We start from the raw sequence: 18,821 nt of genomic DNA, 5'->3' as shown, positions 1-18,821 counted from the left end.
TGTTTTAAAGGTTACTTTGTACTTTGTAAAATACTAAATTTTCCGACTTCAGCTGCATGTGCATTATCAGTTGTTGGTTGTTCCCTTGTTCCCTTTTTTGTTTACAATGTACAGAATTATGCACTTAAACAGTATCCATACTGTGTCATGTAACAACATATAAATGAATCAGAAAAATGCGGCTCCACCATATCTGTAAAAATCTTTTTATTTCTGTTATTTGTTTCTGTTCCTAATTGCCCATAACTAATACAGTGAGTGGCTTATCCCAGCTCCAGCTACTCCTAGCCAGGTCTCTTCCTCAGTTGTGAATTAGCCCCTGTTCTACATGCTGTCTATACTTCAGGTGTGTTTAGAACCAGATATGAGCTCCTCATGAACACAAGTTGTATATGGACCTTGGGCCTGATTCAGTACGGATCACAATTGCGATCCCAGCTGCGAAATCGCATGCAACGCAGCTGCGAAAATATGCTAATGCCCGCCACAGCTCAGCCAGCATAGAGATGCCCACTACTGCTTTCTCACATTCATCCAACCACGCACTCAAGAGTAAACATTGGTACCATCAACATGCATCAGCCCATCACACACATTTACAGCAGGTCTGACCAGCCACAGAAACTGCAAGTCTCGTCGCACGCAGTGAGTACTCAAGCTGTATATGCAATCGCAGTAGCTAATTTATGCACGCCCATGCAACGGCGTTCAAACTGACAGACACGCCTGCATTTCTCCAACCACTCTCCCGTCACCACCTCCAAACACTCACGGCCTGTCACTCACTCTGTAATGGATTCCACTGTGTGCGTGATCGCAGTGCGATCATAACGTGCACACAGTGTGGCTTATATGCATGCGCAATGGATAACAATCGCTTGATTTGTGTACGTAGTTGCTTTGCAATCGCTGCTGAATCAGGCCCCATGTCCTTTTTAACCAAAACCAACCCAATGAGAATACCCACCCCCAAACAATAACTATATAGCAGAGTGTTATGGGAAGAACATGCCCAGAGCCTTTAACATTTTAAGGGGAGGGATGTACCAGTCAAATTATTGCCCCAAGGTCATGAATGCTGTGCTCATATCACATATGACAGGATCATGCAGTGTCGCAGAAAGATCTCCCCAATACTCACTGTACACAGTCCTTTTTGTGTGTGTCTGACAACAAGATTGTGCAAAACACAGGGCCGAAACTAGGATTTTGTCACCCATGGTAAGACAGTAATTTGGATCACTCCACAAAAAAACTAAACAAAGAGGGTGTTACCGAAAAGGGTGTGTGGTTTTGTGACACAGTAATGCCTCTTACACATTATGACACACTAAGTAATGCCCCTTACGACACATTGTGCCATACAGTAATGCCACTTACACACTATGCCACAGTAATGTCCCTTACACATACAGTAATGCCACACAGTATTGCCCTTTACACTTTATGCCACAGTAATGTGCCTTCACTGGCATCACTAGGGGGGGCTGGGGGTTTGGGCCGCACTGGGTGACACCATCCGAGGGGGTGACACCAAAATAGCAGAGCTGCTTTGCTATTTTGGTGCCACCCTGTCGGATGGTGTTGCCGTGAGCCGGAACACGGGGAGAGAGGCAGGGGAGAGACTGTGGGCTGCCCCAGCAGCTTCAGGAGCACTGGGGAAGCCCACTGTGTGCCGAGACCGGGAGGCAGTAATGCTCCCAAGATCGGCAAACACAAAGAGGCGTGGCTTTGTGAATGAGGCCACGCCGCCTTTCCGCAATGCCATGCCCTCTTTCAAGAGCGTGCGCCTACGGCACGCAAAATAACTCAGTCTGGCGGCACTGGGTGTCACCCAGCTAAGTGCCCCTTACACATTACAGTATTCCACACAGTAATGCCCCTGACACATTATGCTTCTCCCCCTCCAGCAGCTTCTGCCCCTCCCCCTCTGGCAGCCTCTTACCTTTCCCCTCTCCCCCTCCTTGAGCCTCTTACCGTGCCTGTATCAGCAGGTGTTGATTTGGAGCTGTACTGGCAGGCAGCTGTCCGCAGCCCTTGAGAAAGTGACACAGCGACGCAGTCATTCTAATGTGGCACCAGTCGCGAGCCAATCAGAGCTCACGGCCCGGCACCCTGCTGATTGACTACTGGTCCGGGAGCCCATATTGGTTCGTGACTGATGCCACCTTAGAATGACTGGAGCGCTGGGTCACGCTCTCAAGGGCTGCTGTGGGCAGCTCCAAATCAACAACTGCAGCCACCCAGGAACCCAGTCTCCTCCTCGGCACCCACCTTCAAGTCCAGCACCCGTGGCATGTGCCTCCCTAGCCCCCCCCTAGTTGCGGCACCGCAAAACACAACCACCAAACCACATACTTTCGGACATTCAGCTCACTCCTTCCGGGAGGGAGCTGAAAGTCTGCTTACAGTGGGGGTGTGGCCGGGCAATGATGAAGCATTGGAGGCAGGACCGGGGGCGTGACCGCATCATCATTGCCCCACCCCTCTTCACAATGTAGAAAATAACGGCATTGTGAAGCAGGGGGCAGGGCCACGATGATACGATTCAGCGCGAATCGCGTCACCGGCCCCCCTGCTGCCGGAGTTTCTAGTTTACTCTGTGGGGGTCGGGAGGGTCAGCGGCTCCCGGGAGGCTTGCCTGCCTTTCCGGGGGGGCCGGGAGCGGCACCCCACATTCGGGAGGCTCCCGGCCCAATCGGGAGGGTAAGCAAGCCTACCAAACCCTCTTCCCTAAACTGTCACCAAAGAGGCCATTTTAAACTTTAACTTGGCCTTCCCTTTCTGTAGGTGCAAGCTACAGTTTGAATAATTATATTGGACAGGGGCATCCCATTCTGTCAGAGCAGTAACTAGACTTTTTGGTGCCCTGTGCCAGAAAGAGCATTGGCGACCCCCCCTATTTTTCAAATAGTGACATGATACACCTGAAAAAAAAGGGCCATAGCTTCTTGGGGAAGGGCCAGGGTAGAGATAGGGGAGGCCAGGAGATGCTGGGGATAAAATAAGAGGAAGCTACAAGTGAGAATGATAATAAACAGAAAATTGACAGGCCCGAACAGCGCCCCTTGCCCTGCGGTGCCCCATGGCACAGGTCGCACCACACTAGTTACGGCCTGAGTATATCCCAAGTATTCACCTGTCCACATCTAGCAGGATGTCAGTTCGTCTTTAGTCTCTGTACCTGAATGCTGTCCTGTTATGAAATGCTGTCTCGTCAGGCAAAACACAGGTGCATCAGTCGCCCCCAGCAATCTTGTAAGGTAAGGCTGAGTAGCAAAGCAGTGTGTTATAAATGAACCTGTTCAACCACAAATGTATTCTGTGATGGTAAAGATCTATAATCCTCCTCTGCACAACAGGGGCCACCTTACATGAGAGAACTTATTCATTTTACTTGTGCTGATTTGACTAATTCTTCTTTCCCAATATTTTGCCCCATTTGTGAGCATTGAATTGTCGAAGCAGCTATCTGTCAGTTTCATAGCCATGTTACTAAAGGGAATGTGTCATACAGCTGTGATTCATACAGTAGCTCAGCAATGTATTAAACAGATAAATATGTATATACATTTTCAAAATGCATTGAAAATTCTCCTCAGTAGTATAGATCGCATTAATATAGCAGGCACACTGATGGAGGTAAAAATAACAATTTTAATTAACAAGTAACGTGTAAATAGGTGTGTATTACCAATATAATCAAAAGGGGTTACAAAAAGGGAAGAAAGGGGATAGAGGTACAATCCAGAGTCATCCGAGCTAAAAGAGATTAGGGTGGGGGTTTTAATGTTACGGCTAATTGGTGTACACTTTTGATTTTAAAAGAATACTTCCTGCATGTGTGTATCTATAAATAGATCTAAAAATCGAAAGTAAAATTGCTCCTAAAACTCATGAACAACATGTACCACACCCTTCTCTATCTAAAGGCCCCCATACATCAGCATTTGATTACAGCAATCGTGCAATTTGCAATCGATTGTGTATAAAAATCTTTCCCTTTTTCAATCAATTGTGGCAATTCTGCAATCGATTGAAAAAGGGAAAGATTTTTATACACAATCGATTGCAAATTGCACGATTGCTGCAATCAAATGCTGATGTATGGGGGCCTTTAGCCTTCTCCAACTAACAGACATAAAACAGACAGTTAACAAGGTTTAATTCAACACTCTATACAGGACGGAGTGGCTTTGCACTGCCATGTTTTTAAGCAGTAAAGGCTACCACCACCATTGCATATTTCAAATGTTGTTTCCTAAAGAACCTGATGAGCATTTCTGCTAATACAGCTCCCTAACTACCTGACTTTGTTTTATAACTGCACTGATTGGCTTTTCCTAGAGGCCTGAGATGACTGTAAGGGGTTGTGCATGGAATGCCAGCGCTTGGGATCTCGGTTGTCAAAATCCATCCAGATAGGGTTAGAATACCGACACCTGTAGGTAGGTATCCTAACCAGAGTTGCCTACCTTTGCAGATCTCTTCCCGGGAGAAGCCCAGGTAAGAGAAGCAGGAGGGGGTTGATGGGGGCGGGGCCTGATGATTCACATCATTAAGCCCTGCGGTAAAATTCTGCGTTTGGTTAGAATTTGCATAGGGGGCGGGGCCAAATGACGTGATTCATGAAGAACCATGTTTTAAACCCCGCCCCCTACACAGAGACCCGCGATCGCCGTGGGTATTCTCCTCATTCTGCCCACTTCACTAGGAAGTAGTCAAATTGCGGAAGACATGCCTACCCTTTCGGGGGTGCGGGGGGTTACCCGAAAAATCAGCAGCCTCCCGCGAAAACTGGGAGGGTAGGCATGTATGATCCTAACCCTTCTTCTACCCCTAACCCTCCCTCCCTGTGGCCTAAACCTAACCTCCCCCCCTTAGTGTCTAAACCTAACCTCCCCCTCACCAAACCCTAAACCTAACCCTCCCCCCCTAGTGACTATCTCTAACCCTCCCCCTAGTGCCTAACCCTAACCCCGCTACTTACCTTTGGGATGCTGGCGGTTGGGATGCCGGTGCTGGGATTCTGAAAGGTGTTGGGATTCCGGGGCCGGCATCCCTTTTGCCGGAATATTGACCGTATTCCGACTGTAAGCACTGAGCCTGTTTGAAAGCACAAAGCAAATAGTAGTGTTATGTTAGTTAAGAATTCCAGGACAATTAGCTGCAAGTGCTGTTAATCAACATTTACTACAGTATTGCAAATGCAGTCGGTGCACATATATGTGTTATTATCTACACATAAACTTAAGCAGAGTACACACTAGACGATATCTTGAACGATTTGGCTGATTCCCACGCATCGGAACAATAAATCGTTCATATCGTCCAGTGTGTGCCGATGCACGCTCCCGTATATCGTCGTTTGCATCCTCAGATCCTTTGTACATGCAGAAAGATCTGAGGATGTCGCTAGTGATGCCATGCTGCCAAAAGCAGCATTGCCCTCACTACCCCCCCCAGCATCACTCCGTTGCTGCCGACATCGGCAAGTGTGTATGCACTTGCTGATGCCAGCACCCCCGCCGGGTACCGTTGCTCACAAGATTGTGCTAGGGTACACATTGTCAAGTGTGTACTCAGCTTTACCCTTATTCTGGCACTTTAACCATACCTGCTAACAATGCAGATTTGCAGACCTCAAAGGGAGGTGAGTGGAGCTTTGCAAAAAAAATTCTAATTTTTTTATAGATTAGGGTGGGTTTTGAAAGGATCAGGAATGAGGCTTGTTTTGCTGTGAGTTGGTATTTATAAATTATAGGGGTTATGGGTTAACCCACTAATGAGTGCCCAGGTTGGACATATCCAGCCATTTCACTTTCATGTCAATTTGGGATCATGTGACAGGGTGGAGCTCTGGTATATGTGAGGAAGGGGTTAAGGGCCTCATTTATCAATGAGCTTTATCAATACAAGAGTGATAAGTGGTGCTCCAGCCACTCAGCTCCCAACTGTCATTTTTCAAACAGATGACAGCTGGGAGCTGATTGGCTGGAGCACCATTTATCACTTGCTGGGAATGATAAAACTTGTTGATAAATGTGGCCCTTAGTCCTCATGGAGTCTGATAGGTTCACCCATTTTTCACATAGCAGGACAAAGTTGTATCTTTTATAAATAAGAAAAGTACAGTCTGCAATGGTTTACCAGGAGCAAAATGTATTCCTGTGTCGTGTAATACCTCTTTTCCACCAAAAACCCAGGTCCGACCTGGGTTTTTGGACATGGTTCCAACCCTGGTCAGACCCAGGTCAGACCCATTTACACTGCACCTTTGATCTGGGTTACTCCCAGGTCAGCCCTGTTCACACTGAACTCAGGTCTGCCCTGCTAAACCTGTGAGATCATAAAAAGTGGGAGGTGAATGCCCCACAACCACCAATCAGCTCATTTTAGGCATGATCCAGGTCAGATAACCCGGGTTGTACCGTTTACACTGCACCATTACCTGGGTCCATCCTGGGTCCAACCCTGGTAGCTACCTGGGTTGGATTGCAGGGTCACTTGACCCAGGTTATTTTCCAGGGACCCTTTTACACTGAGCTGCGACCCGGGTAGACCCAGCAAAAACCCAGGTTTTTGCTCTGGTGTAAAAGGGGTATTACTAATACCTCTTTTCCACCAAAAACCCAGGTCCAACCTGTGTTTTTGGACATGGTTCCAACCCTGGTCAGACCCAGGTCAGACCCATTTACACTGCACCTTCAATCTGGGTTACTCCCAGGTCAGCCCTGTTCACACTGAACTCAGGTCTGCCCTGCTAAACCTGTGAGGTCATAAAAAGTGGGAGGTGACTGCTCCACAACCACCAATCATCTCATTTTAGGCATGACCCAGGTCAGATAACCCGGGTTGCACCGTTTACACTGCACCATTACCTGGGTCCATCCTGGGTCCAACCCTGGTAGCTACCTGGGTTGGATTGCTGGGTCACTTGACCTGGGTTATTTTTCAGGGACCCTTTTACACTGAGCTGCGACCTGGGTAGACCCAGCAAAAACCCAGGTTTTTGCTCTGGTGTAAAAGGGGTATAATTAGGCCTGAACACCTAGACTACCACCGAAGGTATTTGCTCCTGTATCTTTGTTTATTTTGTACCTGTTGCTGTACGAGAAAACAGTATAGCTGATTGCAGTGCAGCTGCTGTATGCTTATTGAATTTAAAACAATAAAAGGAACAAGCTGGATGTAGCATATGGCATCATTTCCTACTGGACAGTGCCCTCTACAGGCCTGTTACTACTATCAGCAGATGACCTCACACAGAGTCTGAAAGTATTCACCTGCTAACCATGACCAAAATTCATCTGATTTATCTAATCAGATTATTGTAGGCAAAGCAATTATCCACTTATATTAGTCCATTTTGCAAATATAAGTGCTGGTACCAGGGCATACATGCCAAAAAAGTGCATTGCATCAATGAATGATTACAAGTAAATAAATATACATTTGGGGCACCTTTTGCAATCATATTATAAGCAATCCAATAATTTATAATCGGATTGCTTGTCAAAAAACGAGTGACTGCTTCATACACATTACAATTTTGAGCTGATCAGCATTTACATTCTATACAAAGCATAGACTTAATGAAAATGGACTATGGCCCTCATTCTCACCAAGGGAACGCCTACCGTCTGAAGCCGGCCCCACTGACATCACTAGTGATGTCAGTGGGAGTGATTTTGGCTCTGATAGAGCCAAAATCACTCCTGGCCTTGCGGTTGAAAACCTCAACCGCAGACTGTTGCTCGCAGTTTCGATGGTCGCGATGGTCAAGACCATCGCGACCATCATCCTGCACGCTCGTATATGCTGTGGGTGGTGACCCACAGCTATACGAGTGTCCAGGAGGACGCTCCATATTAATGGAGGTGGGCCCTGATTCAGAGCGAGCGCTCTGGTCAGAGCGTCCGGCTCTGAATCAGGGCCTATATACTCAACTTCAGTTCAGAAAATGTACATGGCTGTCATCCACAAATGTTGGGTTATTTTTAGCTTCTGTTATTACAATTAGAGTTTGAATTATTTTAGTCTCTCTGCAAAAATCTAATTTGCTTGGTCAGTCACTTTTTCATTGATTTATGCAACATTATCACTGCTAACTAACCTTTTTGAAAGTTTCCTTTCCAAGGTCGGACTGGCCCACAGGGGTACAGGGTAAATCTCCAGTGAGCCACACTACCTGAGGGCCCACCTCTTCCTATAGGATATACAGTGCCTTGCAAAAGTATTCACCCCCTTTGCATTTTTCATGTTTTGTTGCCTCACAACCTGGAATTAAAATGAATTGTTAGAAGGTGTACATCATTTCATTCACAGAACATGCCTACAACTGTGAAGTTTTTTTTTATTGTTTTTTTTTAATATTGTGAATCAAACAACATTTAGGACAACATAACAGAAAACTTCAGTGTGCATAACTATTCACCAACCCTAAAGTCAGTACTTTGTCGAGCCACCTTTTGCGGAAATTACAGCTGCAAGTCGCTTTGGATAAGTCTCTATCAGGGGTATTCAATATGGAAGCGAAAACATCGTTTTTGCGTTAATATCGCTCTTTTGACGTCATTATCGCAGGTTTTAGTTTTACACTGTATTCAATTTCAAAGACTTTTCGCAGGTTCGAAAAGTCTTTGAAAAAAAACGGGGATAACTTTTCACCACAGAATAGGTGGCGAAAAAAAGTGCAGAGTTGGGGTTTAGTGGTGCAGGCTTAAAAAAAATAGAATGCACCCTTCAGAATGACCCCTTGAAACAATCTGTGTCAAAAAAAAAAAAATCAGGACACCCCAAAAAAAGCACTTTGAATTTTGGGTGCCAAAAAAAAAAATGTTGGGGAACAAAGCTAAAAAATAGCGAACTTGACTCTGGGGGGGTCCCCAAGTATGCCCCAGGTGTTTTTTTCATTGCAGCTCCTTGCGGAAGGTGGGTTTTTCACGATTTTTTCAAGTCTCTTTAGCAACTTTAAAATATGCTGACCCCCATTTTCAAGTACCCCAAATTTGCTCTGCATAGTTATTTCCCCCCCCCCCAAAAAAAATCTAAATGCTCTTCTGCACCACTTTCTTCAAAGTCGCATTTATGCACTTTTTTTTATTTTTTATATTGTGAATCAAACAACATTTAGGATAACATAACAGAAAACTTCAGCGTGCATAACTATTCACCACAGATAGCTGTGTTGCGTGGTTCGGGTAACTCGTTTTTTTTTTAAAATCCCATGGATTACTACGGAGACCAGCGCTGGATGTAGGTGAGAATGAAATCTTCCTTGCAGGGCCAAGTTGCAAGGATCTACTGGAGAAGGGGACAGAAACTTCTGGTATAGGTAAGTATGTGTGAATGGGTAGGTGTATGTAATAAACTTATACTGGGCACGGTGTGTGTGTTTTGTCTTTTTTTAACTATTTATTTTACAGTGAAATTACAGGTGCTGCATGTCTGCTGGCACTTGTAGTTCCACAAGTGCAAAATGGCAGGCATGCTGGCACTTGTAGTTCCACTGTAAAGTACAATAGTGTTACATTATTTGGCCCCCCTATTACCCCCATACCCACCGCTCCAGGGGTATGGGGATGAGCCCCAGGCTTCAGCGTAAGCATGTGGTGCTCGGGAGAGGGGGGACCCTTTTCTGGGGGGTCCCCAACTGCCCCGAGATTACCAGCTTGCGCTAACCGACTTGGGGTGTAATGCTTTGGACCTGGAGCCCCGGTGATTGGGTCTCCGGGCTGTGGCATTACACTCCGGTCGGTTGGGTCTGGTGCTGGTCTTAAATATAGGGGGTACCCCACGTCGTTTTTGCCCCCTATATTTAAAACCAGCACTAGTCCCTGCAGCCTGGTGTTGGTTTCTAAAATACAGTGGAACCCTACACATTTTGTTCCCCATATTTTTAGAAACCACCACTGGCTGGCAAGCCTGGGGCTGGTTTGGCTATTGGGGGAGGGACCTTATGTAATTTTTTTCATATTTTTTTACAAAATTTTTTTACAGGTTAACAAAAACGGGAATTTTCGGGAAATATTCTATGGACCCCCCTAATGATGTCTAGACATGGGGGATCACTATGGGTACCCCCATTTTTAGCTACTGAAGGAAGTCGGGGTTTCTAATAGCCGCGGCAGGAAAAAACACCTGGCAAAGCTATTTAAAAACCCGACTTTCTTTTGCAGGCAAAAACGGGGTTACCCATAGTGATCCCCCATGTCTGGACATCTTTAGGGGGGTCCCAGGCATATTTCCCAAAAATTCCCATTTTTTTCCTTAAATGGGGTCAATGGTCATTTTTAAAAAAACAGGGATAATTTTTCAAATCACTATAGCAAGTGAAAAAAAATGGAGAATAGGGGTTTGGGGGTGTAGGCTTATACAAAAATAGCCTGTAGTTTTGGGAATGTCCCCTTAAAAGGAAATGTAAAAAAAAAAAGTCCCAAAAAAATCTGGACACCATTAAAGAAAAAAAAAGAAAAATACATTTTTGGGTTAAAAAAAAAAAAAATTAGGTAAAAATATTGCCAAACTAACAAAATTATTTCTGGTGGGGTCCCCAAGTATGGTGCATTTTTGCAGATTTTTTTAAAATTACCTTTAGGGACATAGAAATATGCTAGTACCCATTTTCATGTACCCCAAATTTGATGGGACCACTTAAAAAAACGAAAAAAAAACTGCATCACTTCTTCAATGTTGGGAAAAAAAACACCTGCGCAGCTATTTAAAAGCCCCGACTTTCTTCTGCAGGCAAAAACAGGGGTACCCATAGTGATCCCCGAGGTCTGGACATCTTTAGGGGGCTCCTACAATTATTTCCAGAAAATTCCATTTTTTTTTGCCGATCCAAGCATCGCCGGGTCCCGTTTTCGACAATTTCATATTGATTACGGGGATAAGCGGGAGCGCGCGCGATACTTTTTCGCTGCCAAAACCTCCGATGTGCGGCAGAAACCTCGCTGGCGAGGTTAATGTTTCATATTGAATACCCCTCTATGAGCTTGCCACATCTTGCCCCTGGGATTTTTGCCCATTCCTCAAGGCAAACCTGCTGTAGCTCCTTCATGTTGGATGCAGGGCCGTAGCTAGGGTAGTGCGGCCGGTGCCATCGCACAGGGCAACACAGGGCAGGGGGCGCTGTTTGGGCCTGTCAAATGTCTATTATCATTCTCGCTTGTAGCTTCCTCTTATTTAATCCCCAGCATCTCCTGGCCTCCTCTATCTCTTCCCTGGCCCTTCCCAATGAGGCCATTCCCCTTTTTGGGTGCATTATGTCCCTTTGAAAAAGGAGGGGGGCGCCAAAGCTCTTTCTGGCACAGGGCACCAAAAAGTCTAGCTACGGCTCTGGTTGGATGGTCTCCGCTTGTGAACAGCAATCTTCAAGTCTGACCACAGATTCCCAATTGGATTGAGATCTGGGCTTTGACTAGGCCATTCCAACACATTTAAATGTTTCCCCTTAAACCACTCGAGTGTTGCTTTAGCAGTATGCTTTGGGTCATTGTCCTGCTGGAAGGTGAACCTCTGTCCCAGTCTCAAATCACAGGCAGACTGAAACAGGTTTTGCTCAACAATATCCCTGTATTGAGCACCATCCATCTTTCCCTCGACTCGAATCAGTTTCCCAGTCCCTGCTGCTGAAAAACATCCCCACAGCATGATGCTGCCACCACCATGTTTCACTGTGGGGATGGTGGGCCTGATTCAGACCTGGTAAAAAGCGCTGAGCGCTCGCAACCGGGTCGGTGGTGGCCCAGAGCGCATGCGCACGATGGAGCCGGCTCCATCGTGCATATGCCTGAGACCAGGATAGCGACGGGCAATGCGTCGCTCCTGGTCTTGCACCAAAGGGGGCGTGCTGTCGATGTTGAGTGACAGCACGCCCCCCTTTGGTGGGCTGGCCAGGGGGGTGGCTGCCCAAACGGAGGCATTCCCATGTGAACGTCTACCGTTTGGGGCCGGCCCCACTGACATCACAAGTGATGTCAGTGGAGAGATTACGGCTGTTAGAGCCGAAATCTCTCTGGGGCTTGCGGCAACGAGACTCTACCACAAGGGTCTCATCGCAAGCCCGATGGTCGCGATGGTCTTGACCATCGCGACCATCTTCCTAGCCGCTTGCTATAACTGTGGGTGGTAGCCCACAGCTATGCAAGCGGCCAGGAGGCCGTTCTAAAAAAAAAAAAAGACCGGCCCTGATTCAGAGCGAGCGCTCTGTCAGAGCGACCGGCTCTGAATCAGGGCTGGTGTTCTTGGGGTGATGGGATGTGTTGGGTTTTCGCCAGACATAGCGTTTTCCTTGGTGGACCAAAAGTAAAATTTCTCATCTGACCAGAGCACCTTCTCCATACATTTTGGGAGTCGCCCACATGCCTTTTGGCAAACTCAAATCGTGTCTTCTTATTTTTATCACTAAAGCTGGCCATACACGCTACAATTATCGGGGCGATCCGCCCGATATCCCCGGATCGCCACGATAATTGTAGCGTGTGTGCGGGCGACCAAGGTTTAAATATTGTTTGGTCAGGCATGCCGGATTGTCCAGCATGCCCGTCTGATGTGATATTTAGGGGGCAGTGTATGCCCAGCCACGGCCGACAGACCGACATTTCCTGTGTTCCTTCCCATGTATATAGTGTATGCCACGGACGGACATCTGCGGCTGGCAGGCTGCCAGATAAAATGTCTGTCGGTCTGACAGACATTTTATCTGGACGTGTATGCCCAGCTTAAGTAATGGCTTTTTTCTGGCCACTCTTCCATAAAGCCCAGCTCTATGGAGTGTACGGCTTATTTTGGTCACATGCACAGATACACCAGTCTCTGCTGTAGAACTCTGCAGCTCCTTCAGGGTTACCTTTGGTCTCTGTGCTGCCTCTCTGATTAATGCCCTCCTTGCCCAGTCTGTGAGTTTTGGTGGGCGGCCATCTCTTGGCAGGTTTGTTGTGGTACCATGTTCTTTTCATTTGATGATGATGGATTTGAAGGTGCTCCAGGGGATCATCCAAGATTTGGATATTTTTTTATAACCCAACCCAGAATTGGACTTCTCAACAACTTTGTCCTTGACTTGTTTGGAGAGCTCCTTGCTCTTCATGGTGTGATGCCTCTTGCTTAGTGGTGTTGCAGCTTCAGGGGCCTTTCAGAAAAGGTGTGTTTATACTGACAGATCATGTGACACTTTTCATAAAGGTGGACTTAATTTCACTAATTATGTCACTTCTGAAAGTAATTGGTTGCACCAGAACTTTTGAGGGGCTTCATATCAAAGGGGGTGATTACATATGCACATGCCAAGTTTCAGAATTTTATTTATAAAGATTCTTTTTTATATATATTTTTCTCATTTCACTACACCAAATTAGACAATTTTGTGCAGATCACATAAAATTCAGATTAAAAAAATAAATAAATTACTGGTTGTAATGTAACAAAAAAGGTAAAAAGCCAAGGGGGGTGAATACTTTGCAAGGCACTATATATGCCCCAATTTGTTAGCTTCTGTCTGGTAGATAAAAGCTGATTAGCAGCCTGATTGCCAAATTACCTGTAAAAGACTGAGAAAGGGTGTGTAAGTCTCTGTAGTCAGTCTCTCACTGCCTGGGGAACAGGTCAGAGGCCTGTTGAGATAAATTGTGATTACTGTATGTAAGTGCTGTGCTAAAGACTTCTGTTATGTGAGAGAGATGTTAGGTCTCTCCACTCTGTGAGAGGGAATCATTTTGTTTAGTTAGAGCCAGACCGTATTTACTTTTATGTTTTGTTTATTTTTGTGCTGCTAATAAAGCCAGCTGCAGTTACTTGTACTAAGGCCCTGGACTGATGTACTACTACTTGGCTGCTGGATGACAACCATTTATCCCAACAGACAGCACCCTTACACTGATCTTGACAAAGTTTATTTTTGCTCTCCTGCAGTAAACTGAATAATAATAACAAGTAAAACATCTTACTAGACAGCCACAATTTGACATCATATAAATGCAGTGCTAATGAAAGAAGTATTGTCATCTGGAAGGGTCAATACCTAAATAGCCAATCAGAAGTGTCTGATATCATCATCATCGTTACCACCACTCAGGGGCGTAACCAGAGGTATTGGGGCCCCATAGCAAAATTTCCTCGGGCCCCCATAGGTCTACCTATACAGTGCCCCTGTAGTTGTGCTTATTATGCAATACTCCCTGTAGTTGTGCCCATTATACAGTGCCTCTTGTAGTTGTGCCCATTATGCAGTACCCCCTGTAGTTGTACCCATTATGCAATGCCCCCTGTAGTTGTGCCCATTATGCAATGCCCCCTCTATTAGAGCTCCTTATGCAATGCACCCTGTATTAGAGCCCCTTATGCAGTGCCTCCAGTAGTGCCCATTATGTAGTTCCACTTATGCAGTGCCCCCAGGAATGCCCCTAATGTAGTGCCCCCAGTAATACCCCTTATGCTGTGCCCTCAGTAATGACCCAAGTACTGCCACTTATGCTGTGGCATCCCTCCCCCCGTGCAGTACTTACCTCTCTTCATGCTCCAGTCCATGCCGTCAGCTCCCCGCTTAGGCGCTGCCGCTAACTGAATCTGACTAGATCGATCAGCAGGTGCAGGCTCCTCTCATCGCGAGTGATGACGGTGATGTCATGACATCACCCACGCACTGCATCACTGGGAACGCTGGCCTCTGAAGCGATCAGTGGTATCTTTAGTCTCTGATCGCTTTAGAGACCAGCGATCCCAGTTGCACCAGCAACTTGACCGGCCGTAGCTACAGAGGGTGCAGGGGGACGATTGCTGGGCTGGCAGGCCCCCGAAGCTGCCGAGCCCCATAGCAAGCACACCACCTGCACCCTCTATAGTTACGCCACTGCCACCACTAGATAACTTTCCATCAGGCCATCAATAACACCAAAGGATACAACTCCTGAGAGGTGTATCTGGGGATGCTTCCATGTCTCATTACTGTAGTTCTCAGTGTCTCTCCTTATAATGTACATGCTACATTTCAGACTACATGCATAAACTGTACTCAACTTACGATTTCCATCCTCATTTCACCTCTCCAGGTGTAAGTGGAGAGGCAAAATGAGGATGGGCATGTGTAAAGGTGCGTACACACTAAACGATAGAGGAACGACTGTACGATTACGACATTGTAATCGTACATCTTCCTGTGCAGTGGGATAATGGACCTCATTCAGAGGCGGTCGCACGGAGCGATTTGTCGTAGCGAGCGATGTTTTTTTCAACTGTGCATGCGTGTACATGGCAGTGCGCGTGCGCAAGCCTGTCTTCCCGACCGCAATCCTCTTGCTCGCTAGTCACTACGAGGTCGTAGCTGTGATTGACACTTCGTGCAGTTCGTGGGTGGTTACAGGGGAAGGTGCTTGTGAACGGGGGTGTGGTGGTGCGCACGCAGGCGTGGTTGACCTTAAAAAGGGCGTTTTAAGGGCATGCATATATTACTGAGCGAGTCATCACACACGTCATCTCGTTGCAATAGCGAAGCTACTGCTCGCAGAGCTAAGGGTAGCCAAGGGTCTACCTTAAGCATTGCGAGTGCTGGCGATGGTTTCTGCCTCAACCGATGTTTGTAGGCAATTAACAATGTAACAGGTGTTAATCGTGCTGACGTAGGTTGCCGCCTGCGACCGACTCAGAATTAGGCCGTAGAGATAGGAGCTGTGCTTTCATTGTTGTGGGTGTTTCCGCGCTTACGATGTGCGTTGCAACTGAGCGCTCATTTTGCATATTCTCGATCACTTTGGGTGCAACCTATCGCTCCCGTGCCACCACCTCTGAATGAGGTCCAATATGCCTACACTGAACGATATGTCGTTCAGTGCAGGCACCCTCCATCATCCCCGAACATGCCCAACCTGTCATTATCGGCAGATTGGCCTGCATGTTTAGGTGATGATTGTTGTCGAAAATATTTAGACATTATACGGCACGATTACTGAACGATTAATGAATGATTGAATGATTACGATGTCGTAATCGTTCAATCGCTCATTTTAATCGCCCAGTGTGTAAGCATCTTAAGTTGAGTACAGTTAAAGTGCCTGTTCTTAAATGTAACATGTACAGGCACTTCTGGCAAACGCCAAAAGGGCTTATGGGCCTATCCGGTTTGAAAACCTGGCCGAGCAGCTCCACGCTCTCTGCTTGCACAGGGGATGCCAGGGATGAAATACAGCCCCAGTCCATCCCTGTTAAGGTTAGACACATTTTGGTATGCATGCACAATGTTGAAATTCATATATTTACTTCCCTTAAATGGACTTATGACCAATTGAAAATGAGGATCATAATACTAGTATAGTCCTATAATACTTGTATAAAAACATAGAGCCACAGCTTGAACATACTGTACAGTCATTGGGGGTCATTCAGACCCACTCGTGAGCGGCAGTACGCTCGCAAGTGGGTCGATGTTCCCCACTGCGCATGCGCACGACAGAGGGAGCTCCATCGTGCGCATGCGCGAGACCCGGCGAGCGACGGGCTTCCCATCGCTAAGGGTCTCGCACCAAAGGGGGCGTGCTGTCGATGTTGATTGACAGCACGCCGGGGGCGTGCCTGCCAGACGGAGGCGTTCCCATGGGAACGCCTACCGTCTGAAGCCGGCCCCACTGACATCACTAATGATGTCAGTGGGAGTGATTATGGCTCTGATAGAGCCAAAATCACTCCAGGGCTTGTGGCTGGGAAACCCGACCGCAGGGTTTCCCTCGCAAGTCCGATGGTCGCGATGGTCAAGACCATCGTGACCATCTTCTTGGACGCTCGTATATGCTGTGGGTGGTGACCCACAGCTATACGAGCATCCAGGAGGACGCTCCATTTTAATGGAGGAGGGCCCTGATTCAGAGCGAGCGCTCTGGTCAGAGCGTCCGGCTCTGAATCAGGCCCATTATCCTTAGCAAGCTTAGAACTAGAAACTGTTAATTACAGAGATTAAAATGACGGAAGCACTCACAATCAATTCTGTTATTGTTGTATTGAACAGAGGGACTGATTCAGAGCCGCTCGTAAGCGGCCGCTCGTTCGCTCCGAGCGATGTTCGCACATCTGCGCATGCGTATGGGTTTTAGTACGCATGCGCGAACCAGTCAGTGCGGTCGAAAATCGTGTGCTCGCAAAATAGCGAATGCCTGCTAATTTGAGTGACAGGATGAGGATTTTTTGGGTGGTAACAGGGGAAGGTGCTTGAAAACGGGGAGTGGAGATCCGAACGCAGGTGTGCCAAAAGGTCAAAACGGGCGTTTTAAGGGTGTGCATAATTAACAAAGCAGCGTCATCGACCACGTCAGTTGGGTGACTTTTAGCCAGAACTGCTTGAATGATTGCGGTAGCAAAATGCAACCACAAGAATAGCGAGCAGTTCATTCGCCTTTCGATGTACTCGATTAATCTAATAAATAGCGGAGATGACGTATGATGCGAGCGGCCAGGGGGCGTTTTTTACAAAAATGTTTTGTTCGCTCGTTCAGACATAGAGGCGTCAACAGACCGCAAAGAGTGAGCGCTCAATTTAAATAGCAAGCCTCTTTTTCTGGACGAGCGAGCGCAAATAGCGTCCGGCTCTAAATCAGGCCCCGGATGGTCTGACCAGAGTGCTCGCTCTGAATCAGGGCCGTCCTATTTACATTTGGAGCGGCCTTTTGGACGCTCGCATAGCTGTGGGTTACCACCCACAGCTTATGCGAGCGTCCATGATGATGGTCGCGGTGGTCAAGACCATCGCGAACATCGGGCTTGCGACGGTAGGGTCTCGCTGCCGCAAGCCCTGGTGTGATTTTGGCTCTATCAGAGCCAAAACCACTCCCACTGACATGGGAACGCCTCCGTCTGGCAGCCATGCCCCCGGCATGCCCACCAAAGGAGGCGTGCTGTCAATCACTATCGACAGCACGCCCCCTTTGGTGCGAGACCTGGAGCGACAGCTTGGCTGTCGCTATGCGGGTCTCGCGCATGCGCACGACGGAGCTCCCTCCGTCGTGCATATGCGCATTTGGGGACCATCGACCCGCTTGCGAGCGTCATGCGCTCGTGTGCGGGTCTGAATGAGACCCAGATTCTACATAATACCAATCAAGAGAACAAACACAAATTATATAATTGTTAATAAATATTGTGGCTTGATGAAAGACTGTATCCTCTGTAGCAAGTGAAAGTGAAAAAATAATGCCCAAGCTTTGGGAAGCAGAACAGTTATAGCCCCCATACACCTACACGATTTCTGGACGATTACATGATTACAAGATGGATCTTGTGAAAATCGTGTCTTTTTTTAGTAACTTACGATCCGATGCGCGCTCCCGCTGTTCATACAATCGTGTCTTCTGATCATATGTGCAGCACATCTTGCCCGTCGTATCCGTATGAGGATCGTGCCGTTTATTTTGTTCATGCGATCCATCGTGTGGCATTTCAAGTAATTTCAATGACTGTTTCCCTGATGAGCCCCTGATGAGCCTGTGAGACAAAGGATCGATCTTACGACTGATCCTGTGCTAGAAAAACAACAAAAATGCGCAGGGACTGCCAGGGAGCTCCGGGAGAATCGTAGGGAAAACGTATCATTCATCTGATCTTATACTGATCGTTTAGGTGTATGGGCCCTATTAGCGCCAAGGGGACTTAGAGGGGAGAGTGACAGTATTAATTAAACATTGTATTGAGCAATATTCTTATATCCAAATAAAATTACTTGTAAACAAAACATTAAAATCTAATGCTGTTGGGTGACCAGGAAAAGATAATAGTTTTTCATGCTTATCATAATTTTCTATACCTGGTTACATCCATGTTAACAATACATTTTCCGC

Source organism: Taudactylus pleione, unplaced genomic scaffold (genome assembly GCF_031769625.1).
Source record: "Taudactylus pleione unplaced genomic scaffold, aTauple2 ptg000202l, whole genome shotgun sequence".
NCBI lineage: Eukaryota > Metazoa > Chordata > Amphibia > Anura > Myobatrachidae > Taudactylus > Taudactylus pleione.
Note: the sequence above shows the minus strand (reverse complement) of the source record.